We start from the raw sequence: 11,434 nt of genomic DNA on the forward strand, positions 1-11,434 counted from the left end.
CTAGCCTAACCAGATGTAACCTCTCAAAACGAACTCCTTTTGCCCCTGTAGTCGCTCTTCTCGAACTCTACCCATGTCCCTTTAATTTACCTTGCCTAAATACTGTCCCACTTATCCCTTCGAAACTGGTCATTCCCTCCCAGGCCCCCTAATCCAACTAAATATTCTATCTCCAGGAAGAAAATCAAAGCACAAATGTTGTTAGACATGACGAGGTGGCATGGCCCCACAAGACTGGCCAGTCGAGTACCCCAATGAGGAGGGGGTGGGGGTGTGCCTGTGCCTACAAATACAAAATTTGGGACTCGATGGGTCTTCACAAAATCCAATTACTTTACTCCAGTGGCTGCAGGTATTCAAAAATGGTACAAAGGGGGAGCATCCCTACTCTATCCTAAAATTCACAAAAACATTTCTCTTTTATCAGTGTCCCCCCCCCCCCACAATCATTCTACATATCTGTCCCGTCTGTTGGGTTTGGGCCCGGCCCTACATATCTCCAACAGGTTTGGACCCAGCCCTCAAATTTTCTTTCTGTGTCTCCGCATAATATTGGGGCTCGGCAGTGAGGCTTTCCCCAGTAGTTTCTCCCTGAATTTTCTCTAAACTCGGCATCCGTGCCAACGGTGCCACCCCAACCTGAGCGAGCACGCTCTTAAGTATTAGGAAGAGGCATCACCTGATTTCCCCTTCTGGTGTCCTCTGCCATGTGGGGCCGAACCCCTCTCCTGGGGTGTTGGGGCTTGGTGCGCCAGTGCTGGAATGCCCTTTCCTCTATACCTTCTCCCTAAAACCCACCCACACCTCCACTGACCCAGGCTTCAACCCTCATTCCAGCATTCGTGTTGGGAACTCCCCATACCTGCTGTGACCCTCCTGTGGTGCTACCGTAACCGCGGTCACCACTCCCACTGCAGCCACACCTTTCTGCATGGCACGTCTTCTTGGCACAGCATGGTCTTGCATGCATGGCATGTCTTCTTGGCACAGAACAGCATGGCACGTCTTCTTCGCACAGCACGGACCTGCATGCACGGCACGTCTTCTTGGCACAGCCCCTGACTGCACGCTTGATGGTCCAGTGCGCACATTACCCTGGGTGTCGACATGACCCCTCTCTGCAGTGTCTGTTTTTCCAGCTAATCCGCAATTAGTGCTGGAAATACTGTGGGAGCTTTCTTAGCTTTCTGCACCTTTTCCCCAAAATTCTCTCTGGATTCCCCTCCTTCCCCATCTTTCCGTACAACGTGCCCAAACACCTGTGTTGTTGCAACCCTCTGGTTCAATTGAGCATTTAACAATCACCTCTATCTAGCTGGAAAACGCATGCTCTCACCTGCAGCGACCTTTGCTCACCTAGGGCCGGCTTACACTGAACCGTATGGGTACCTTCAATATCGTGGGGAAGCCATTTTCAATTTAAAACAAACTCATCCGTCCTTAACGGCTCCCTAATCGTATTTCTCCAACCTCCTTGTGGTCCATCGTAACCACGCCCTCACCCACCGGCACTACAATCATCTTGTTGCTCACCCACACACACACCTGTGTCGGCATCTACCATCACAGAGTATACGGCTTCAATCTCCCACACCGATCGGTTAACGTGCACCAAAGAGCATCATCGCCGACAGGCGGTTTGATGTCTGCCACGCATGCCCATGCTGCGGACACGAGTGAGACAGCGGCTTACCCTCACTCGATTCGTGCACTCGTCCTCCCCCACACCCGTGCCAGGCAGCACGCACCAGGCAGCTTCGACCACGCGGCATGTCCGCTCGTCGCATGCCAAAGCACACAGCTCTCAAGACGGCCGTGCCATCTACACCACTCCGTCCCATACCACCGGTCCGGGTGTGAGTTCGGACACATCCCCGTGGAGAGTATATTCACAAACCCCATTCTCCCAATTTGCACCATTAGTGTGTGCTGTCCACATCCGTACCTGCTTGTGCCAAACGCCGGCTCCACCTCAAAATTGGCCCTCTCTGTCGGCTCTGCTGCAGAGATACTCACCTGTGGGGCCACACAAATCCTACATCATTCCCCCCCTCCTAAATCCCCTCTTTTCTTTTTTCCCCCATGCACTTCGTTCCCTCCGGTGCTGCTCTGGTTTCCATTTTGAATTCCCCTGCAGTCTCGGGCGCTGCATCTTTCGATGTCACCATTTCTGTTTTATCCACCCTCGCCGTCTGTCGGTTGCTCCCACTGGCTATGTTTACTGGTACAAGAGTTGTAATATGCGATCCCAACTCGAAGCCCAACTCCCTCTTCCCAACCCTGTCGGCCACTGTACTCCCACCAAATCGGTTCCTTTCATTCCCCTGGCTTCGCTGACTGCCTTTTCATGCTATGCGTCCCGCATGCTCGCGTGTTCCGTGCTGGTTGTCTCGTGCGTCTCCTCTGTGCTCGGACTTCGTGTGTCTGAGTCGGGTGCGCTCTGCAAGTGTCGAGGTTGGGTCGATTCCTTCATTTTGTGTGGATCTTTCTCACCATGGAGGAAAACCTTGTGTTGGCTTAAAGGTTGGTAAGGTGGCTGGCTTAAGAACTTCGTGCCTTGAGTTTGAATCCCTGTCGTTCCGTTAATAACATCAGATGAGTTCATTCAGCCTATCATCCTTCCGAGATTGGCAAAATGAGTACCAGCGTACTGGTAACGGGGCATTGCATCAGCTGCAGTCACACTCTCAGCAATGATGCAGGCAGCAGCTATAGGCTGCATCCGAATAACCAAGAAGACGACGTCGTGCAGAGGCACGGAACTTGCAAAATCCATAAAACAAATTTCACCTCAAAAATAATTGGTGGTTGAATTCGGTGAACAAATCTGCAAATCCTCTTCAAATTTCAAGTCGATCGGATGAAAATTGAGGATTTTAGAAACACCACCTTAGTTGTTGATCTTTGGCCGATGTTGACCTATTGACCTTAAAAACAATAGGCTTCTTCCTCGTGACAAACTCCACCGTGTGGTGATGATCGGTTCAAAATTGTGACCTGAAGGCGATAAACAGACAAACATGCAGACAGAATCACAACATCGACGAACCAATGTAATTGAAAAATCTTTGATTTTGTAAGTTACAAACTATAGAAGCGCGTACCTCCACCAAGCTGGTTAGTTTACCTTTTGTATCCCACTGATAGGCAGGATCTCGATTTGGAACTGAACTAAAATTTAATCGGCTTGTTCTCATTGTTATGATGATATGTTAGGTGGTCATATTTTGGACCATTAGCTGTGTGTTAATCAGTGTTAATCAGCTATCAGGATTCTAACCTTGCTTGTAACTGTGCATTATTCAAACCTTGCTTTAAAATGTTGCTTTAAATGTTTCAGGCTACCAATGTTCCATGCACCCCACTGTTTTTGGACAGCGTCCAGCTGTTCCTGTTTCTTGGAAACTAAGCCCTTATCACCCTTCCTGTTGCTCTGTGGTGGTGTGCCCTTAGTGCGACCTTGGAGAGAACTGTGGAATTGTTCCTTCAGTGTATGCTGCCCACACATTCCTATTCTCAGTGATCACCAAAGCTTTGCCTTTATCAGCAGGTGCTAGTGAAGGAGTGTAGGAAAGTTATTAGTTTGCAAGGCTTGCATATCTGAGAGTTGTGTAGGTGGCTTGGAAACTGTGGTTGCATATCTGAGAATTGACCGATTCAACTTCCCCTAGGGCCCGAGGGAGGGGGGAAAGAAGCCCACTGCCACATTTATTTCTTTTATTTCTTTGTTTCCTTATCCCTTAGCATACACTTTTAGTCCACACCCAGTTTTTCCTTTACACTTTTAGTCCACACCCAGTTTTGCTTTGTGTGATTATATATGTGATTGTTTTGAAGCATATTCTTAATGTGATTCAGGGGAGCCTGACTGAAGGGTCACTGAGTCACATTCCGCATGCGTGTGGTCTTCGGAAATAAAACGTGTAATTCGAGGATCCTCATCTGACTCTGTCATCTTACTCGGCCGAGTGGAGAGTCATAACAATTGGCGACGAGGATGGGATTCGACTGATGCTGGCGGTGTGGACGGTGGGACTCCACTTGGTGTACAGCGATCGCAAGGGATCAGCTAAAGGTACGTGGCGATCGCACGTAGGGCACCTAAAATAGGGAGCCCCAGTTAGGCGAGCGCTGTACACTTGGTGGGTTGCGCCCTGCCGGACGCAGCTCCAGGATCTGCTCGAATCAAGAACTGTAACGGTAAACATATATGAGGTGATTCGAATGCGGTTTGTCTGAAGAGCACAAAGGGGGAGGGCTGTCAGGCAGTGTTTGTAGAGCCGGTAAGGGTCGAGGATAAAGGTATCCATGTGAAATAAGGAGGAAACAGGTTGGAATCCTGTACCAAGAGAGGGAAGGTTAGAGGCCTTCATTGGGTTTGAGGCTATTAGGCGGCGGGTCGAAAGGGACCTCAGTCCCGGTGTAAAAGGAGAAACGATTTACAGCTATTAGGCGGCTGATTGAAAGGGACCTCGGTCCCGGTGTAAAAGGAGAAACGATTTACAGCTATTAGGCGGTTGATAAGATAAGAACAAAAGAATGGGGAATAAATCTTCAAAGAACGAGAAGATACCAAAAGGAACAACATTGAAAGTTATCAGTGACAAATATGGGATCGATAACGTAAAGGGAATACAGGACTGGGTGAAGTGGACCGCGGGAAGAAAAGATCCCTTTCCGCTGACTGGATCCTTAGATCCAAAGATATTAAACACAGTGAGTAATGCGCTGATAGAGGGCAAAGCAGGCGGCCCGAAACAAAGTGGACCACACTGGAGAGCATTGGCCGCGTGGCTAATGGAGTCGCAAGTCGAGACAGAGCATAGGCGACTCGGACTAGAAGGGACTGTGAACCAACGGAAAATACAAGACGAGGAACGACAAGGGAGACTAAAACAGGCGCTAGACCAGCTAACGGAAGTTAAGACACAGGGAGAGGACAAACAGAAAGAACTAGACCGAGTGTTAGCGCAGCTGACGGAGGTCAAGATGCAGAGTGAGGAGAGACAGGAGAAGTTGAAGCAGGCGTTAGCACAGATAGCAGAAATCAGTGACGACGTGAACCGAAAGACGACAACCCGACTTGGGACAACAAAAGGAATTTACCCTGTCTTAGAAGGGGACAGAGTAAAAGGAGGGACCGACATTCACCAGTTCCCCATGATACAAGCAGCAGGGGGAGATTGGGTTTGGAGATCATGGACCCCACAAGACATTAGGGGAGTAAAAGCTAGCATGGAAGAATGTATAAAGAAAAACCCGAGAAGGGCCATTCAGATATTACATGACCAGATAAAAATGCAGGGGGCAACCAGGACAGACATAGGGTTTATCTGCACTGCTGTCCTGCCCAGTGCGGTTTGGAGCCGGCGTGCGGCAGCCTGGAGTGTAAAAATGGAAGGAGAAACAGATACCACCTTAAACCAACATTACCCGGAGGGAGCCGACCGGGAAGCACAGGCACTGTACAGAGGAAGAGTACAAACCCTGATGGAAGAACTTGCGGCGGAAATGGCCCCAAGGGTAATGGATTGGCAGGCAATACAGGATGTCACACAGAATCCCAAGGAATCACCTGGGGAGTACAAGGCACGACTGTATGAGCAGATCGAACTGCACTCAGGATTTATTAACATCGCACAGACGCCCCTCCATTTCCTGAACACTATGTTCGTAGATGGACTGTGTGACGAAGTAAGGCGAGAGGTGAAAGCGGACATGCCAGGGTGGAAAACGGCTGACGTAGATGCCGTGTTTGAAAGGGCAAGACAGGCTTGGCAGACTCTGAGAGAAGAGGAACGGAGGGGGAAGAAAGATACCAAAGCTCTAGTTGCAAGAAATCTTGAATTGAAAAGCCGTAAATACGAAGAGAGGGAAAGCAGGCCTCGCTGGGAAAATCCAGATTGGGAACCCCGGTATGAAGCCGAACGGGACCAGCGGAGGCCTTGGAACCGAGAGAAGGAGCCGCAAAAACAGGGAGAATGCTTTAACTGCGGTCAATCCGGGCACTGGTTTCGGGACTGCCCGGCACCGCCTAAACAACGAGGCTGGGGCTCGCGGCCACCACAACAGCAAGAGAGACCAACGGTGCCCCCTAGAGAATATGAGAGGAGAAGGGAGACAGCAGGAAGAAACTATTGACATGAGGACACCGTGGTGGCTCCGCAAAGGGAAACGCGGAATGTAAGGGAATTGACCACGACCTTAAACGTAGAGGGGAGACAAGTAACATTCCTGGTAGATACAGGGGCCACCCGGTCAACACTAAAGCAAGGAGAGATAAAGAACCTGCCACTCTCAGGCGAGTCAGTGAGTGTGGTGGGGGTTTCGGGACGGAGAGAGGATATCCCGATTTCGGACAAATTACGAATTGAAGTAGGTCCCCTGCGGGGAGAACATGCATTTTTGGTAGCCAAACACACCCCGATGAATTTATTAGGAAGAGATTTGTTGTGCAGAATGGGATGTACCATAACATGCAAGCAAGACGGAGTTTTCATAGATGCTCCGTTGGCATTGCAAGAGGAGTAATGACCCTCATGATGACCGAACTCGGACCGGTAGCCTATTGGTTGCGGGTTGTGTCACAAGAGGGGAGAGATAAACTGACTAGGGATTGGGAAAGTGCGAAAAGATTGCGGGACGTAGAGGAATGGTTGCGTGGCAACGACATTGAATTGAAAGAAGTGGAACTGCCTTTACACTGTACGGTCTATTATGACGAAACAGGGCAGGATTTTGATTACTCGGACAGAGTACATGAAGAGTACGCTACCACACGCACTTTAATGACAACCACTTTGTGGATCGGAAAAGAGGAGAGCGGCAATGGAGGTGGAGCTAACTAACAAGGAACGTGAGCTAATGAAGCACAGAGAAGGACTTACCCCGCACGTCTCAATGGCGGTCGGTAAAGGTCATAGTGCCGAAGAACTGGGAAGAATGTTGACCAGGTTGAGATGTGCCTCGGAACCACCAGGGAGGGATAGTGAAACCCAGAGTACTTTACAGGCCAGTCGACGGGGGGATGGATGGAAGGTATGCTTACCTGATCAGATTTTGTCATGTATGTTAGAAAGGCATGAGATGAACAGCGAAAGGCCACGCCGCCAGACCAACAGGGAAACGAGAACGGAGGAAAGACTACAGGAAGTACCTGTTGAATTATGGACACGACATCCGAATGACGTGGGCAGAGTGCTAGCCGCAACGCCCGTGTCTATCCAGATAAAGGAGGGGGTACCCCTGCCTCGAGTGGCTCAATACCCGTTGCGCAAAGAAGCAATAGAAGGGATCGCTCCGGTGATAGCATCATTACGCGACCAAGGGGTGATAATACCTACTAAGAGCCAATGTAACACACCAATCCTGCCGGTGGAGAAGCCCGGAGGAAACAAATGGATGTTCGTACAAGATCTACGAGCAGTGAATAAGTGTGTGAAAGCGTCCTTTCCCGTGGTGCCACACCCGGTTACGATACTGTCAGGGGTGCCGTCCACTGCGACGCATTTTTCCGTGGTAGACCTGTGCTCGGCGTTCTTTAGCATACCGCTAGCCAAAGAGTCGCAACACTTGTTTGCCTTCAGTTACGACGGACAACAATACACCTGGACTGTACTTCCGCAGGGGTTCTGCGATAGTCCAACGCTCTTCTCGCAGGCTCTGAAGGAGGACCTGGAGGACATAGAGCTCCCGGAAGGATCAGTCATGATACAATATGTGGACGACCTGTTGGTATGCTCGGACAATCAAACGAAATGTGAAACGGACACTGTAGCGCTGTTAACAGCTCTCGCCCGAAAGGGCCACAAAGTCAGCAAAGACAAATTACAGTTTTCGCAGCCAAGGGTGACGTATTTGGGACATATACTGGAACAGGGGCAGAGGAGCCTCGGAGCTGAACGGGTGGAGACAATCCTAGAGCACCCAAAACCCACTACATTGCGACAATTGCGACGGTTCCTCGGGATGACGGGGTACTGCCGGCAGTGGATCCCTGATTATGCAGTTAGGGCGCGATCACTGTACGACATGGTAAAAGAGGCAGAGGGGGATAAGATCTCCTGGACGAATGGTGCGAACAAAGACTTTGAAACATTGAAGCAGGCCTTGTCAAAAGCACCAGCATTGGGGCTACCGAACTATGATCTTCCCTTCACTCTATTCGTCCATGAAAGAGGAGGGTTCGCCCAAGCGGTGCTGACGCAAGAACACGGAGGAAAGAATAGGCCGATTGCGTACTATAGTAGTCATTTGGACTCGGTCGCCGCCGCCTATCCTGGGTGCTTACGGGCAGTAGCAGCAACGCAATACGCAGTAACCGCAACAGCGACGCTGGTTTTGGGTTCTCCGCTGACCGTGAAGGTACCGCATGATGTGGCGGCGCTGATACGGCAAAATAAGACACAACATATATCAGCGGCGCGAGCAGTTCAACATGATTTGGTGCTGTTGCAGGCAACTAATATAACGATCGAAAGATGTTCGCCACTGAACCCAGCCTCCCTAATGCCAGCGGGCGATGAGGGAGAGGCGCATGTGTGTGAACGAGTGCTGGTGGAAGAGACAAAGGCTAGGCGTGACCTACAGGAAGCCCCGATCGAAAATGCAGAATTGGAACTGTTCGTGGATGGAGCGGCGAGGAAGAACCGATGGGGAAAAACCATCGCTAGCTTTGCAGTATGCACCGCAAGCGCCACCTTGAGGAAACAATTGTTACCAAAGGGATTTTCAGCCCAACAAGCTGAGCTGGAAGCGTTGATATGCGGGTGTGAGCTGGGTGCGGGTAAGACATTGAACATATACACAGATTCTAGGTATGCCTGGGGCATCTTACATGACTCCGCGGCCATTTGGGCCTTGCGTGGCTTTAAGACGTCCTCAGGGAAGGTTATCCGACATGGGGACTTGATCAAACGACTGATACGAGCAGCACAAGAGCCGCAACAGATTGCAGTGATTAAATGCAAAGCTCACACAGGAGGGACAGATGAAGTGTCAAAAGGCAATGAAAGAGCAGATTTAGCGGCAAAAGCAGTGCTCGATGAGGAGGAGGCGAACCCACAACCAACGACCGAACTTTATGTGGAGCAAATGGTAGACGGTCCACAAACGCAAGAACAGCTGAAGGACCTGCAGGTCTCCGCAACTATGGAAGAACAGGAATCATGGAGGGTGAAGGAGGGTGCAAAGCAAAACATACATGGAGTATGGGTGGATGAGCGAAATAGACCATTTGTACCCCTGGATATTGCTACCATGGCTCGCCCTCACTGCACATGCGCAGGGCCATATGGGAATAAAAGGGGTGGCGGAAATTATTCGTCAAACCTGGAATGCCCCAGGTGTAACAACAGCAGCAACAGAGGTGGTTAGCAATTGTGCGACCTGTGGTAGACATAACAGGAAGTATGCCGCCAAGAAACGGGGAGCACACCCACACCCCCGTCCGGACCGTTTCAACACCTTCAGATGGATTTTATAAAAGTGCCGGTATACAAACATCACCAATATGTGCTGGTATTTGTGGATATGTTTTCTAAGTGGGTAGAGGCCTTCGCCACGACCAATCAGAAGCTGATACAGTGGCCAAACTACTTTTACAGGAAGTAATTCCGCGATTTGGGATTCCAACACGACTATCCTCGGACCAAGGAGGGTCTTTACGGCAAAAGTAATGGGAAAAGTAGCCGAAGGCTTGGGTATCAACCAGAAACTGCATTGTCCGTACCACCCCCAGTCAGCAGGGGCAGTAGAAAGAGAGAACCAAACCCTAAAGCAGACGCTTTCCAAACTCTGCGAGGGCCAGTCAATGCCCTGGCCAGACGTGCTGCCGATAGCGCTCATGAAAATGCGGGCAACAAATAATGCCACAAGGGGGCTCTCGCCCCACGAAATAATAACAGGACGTCCTATACAGTTACCGGTCTCGGCTCCGCCAGATATGGGAGATTGGGATTTGGCATGTATGACTGACGGAATGATGAACTATTGCAGAACACTCACTGCTACCATTAGGGCTTTTCACTCACAGGTACAAGAAGCATTGCCGATACCTGCTGGAGACCCGTTACACGATTTCCAACCTGCTGAACGAGTTTGGGTGAAAGAGTTCCTGCAGAAAGACGCCCTGCAACCCAAGTGGACCGGGCCCTACACTGTACTTTTGACCACGCTATCGGCCGTCAAAGTGAGGGGTAAGAGTGCATGGATACACCACTCACACTGTAAACGAGCGCCCAAGGAAGCCACTGAAACTAGGGAACCGGAGGAGGTAACCCCAGCAGAGGTTCCGGCTGTGTCCGATTCAGTCTTTTACCGGGATAGTGAAGACGACGACGAGGGGGAAGACGTGATATCTCTACAGAGACCCCCTCCACCACCGAACCAAGACGGGGCTGGCCCAGCAGGACAGGGAGAGATAGTACGGGGAGACCCACTGCAAGCAGAGCCAGGTGCCCCGCCGGACCCGGGACCTGAAAACGTAGACAACAGGGATCCTGAAAGACCAGCGCTAGAACCAAACGCCCCGCCAGACGTGGAGCCGGAACCTGGACCAGGCACCCTGCCAAACGTGGAACAGGCAGGTTTAGACGACAACAACATTGTAATACAGGAAACAGCGACAGGACCTTTGACGACACAACATGCAACTCCTGGTGCTAGCGCTGCTCCTGTGCGAGGGCGGCCTGTCACTAGGCAGCAAACCGACAGCCTTAGACCCCGAGAACCATACACGCCTCCGACACCTCGACCACGAAAGGGGAAACAGGAGTGAGTTAGCAACTTCTTTACAGCGTGGCAGGAGAGGGGTACCAAGAGAGGTGACAGCAAGCAAATATGCAAATTTTGGGACAACCCATAACAAGGAGTTAGACACAGTAAGAGTCTTTTCAGTTAACCGCACCCAACCCTTTTCGTCAATGATTCCGCACATTAAGGACATAAAGGTACCGCTGCTTCGACCTCAACAACTCATAGAAATACCCTGCATCCTAGCAGATGGGTCTAGTGACCTGGTAGACCGACACAAGGGCCTGACAGCCATCCTATGGTACCTTTTACTAGCAGGCCAGGATCACGTAGTGGCGAGACAAGTAAAGAAGGGGTCCTCCACCAGACAAGGATATGAATGGGGCCAGCACGCGAGTCTGATAACTAGAATTCCACAAGTACCAGACGACACCCCTTTGGCATACTATTGCCGCGTTCTATGGAGCAACCACACAGCACGGAGTAGTTGGATACACTTCACTGTACAAAGAAAGGAGCCGCCGACAAGGCCCCCGAATACCTTTGTAGCCCTAACCACAGAGATAGCAAACATTGAGAACCGGAGTGAGTGCTGGGTGTGCCTTAAACCACCACCTGGCCTCGTGACCGGACTTCCTCTTTTCGTACTACCATTAACCATCTTCAATCATGTAACCGGACC

This window comes from Eptatretus burgeri, chromosome 17, assembly GCF_056783735.1.
Source record: "Eptatretus burgeri isolate ZD-2024b chromosome 17, Ebu_testis_v1, whole genome shotgun sequence".
NCBI classification, from domain to species: Eukaryota; Metazoa; Chordata; class Myxini; order Myxiniformes; family Myxinidae; genus Eptatretus; species Eptatretus burgeri.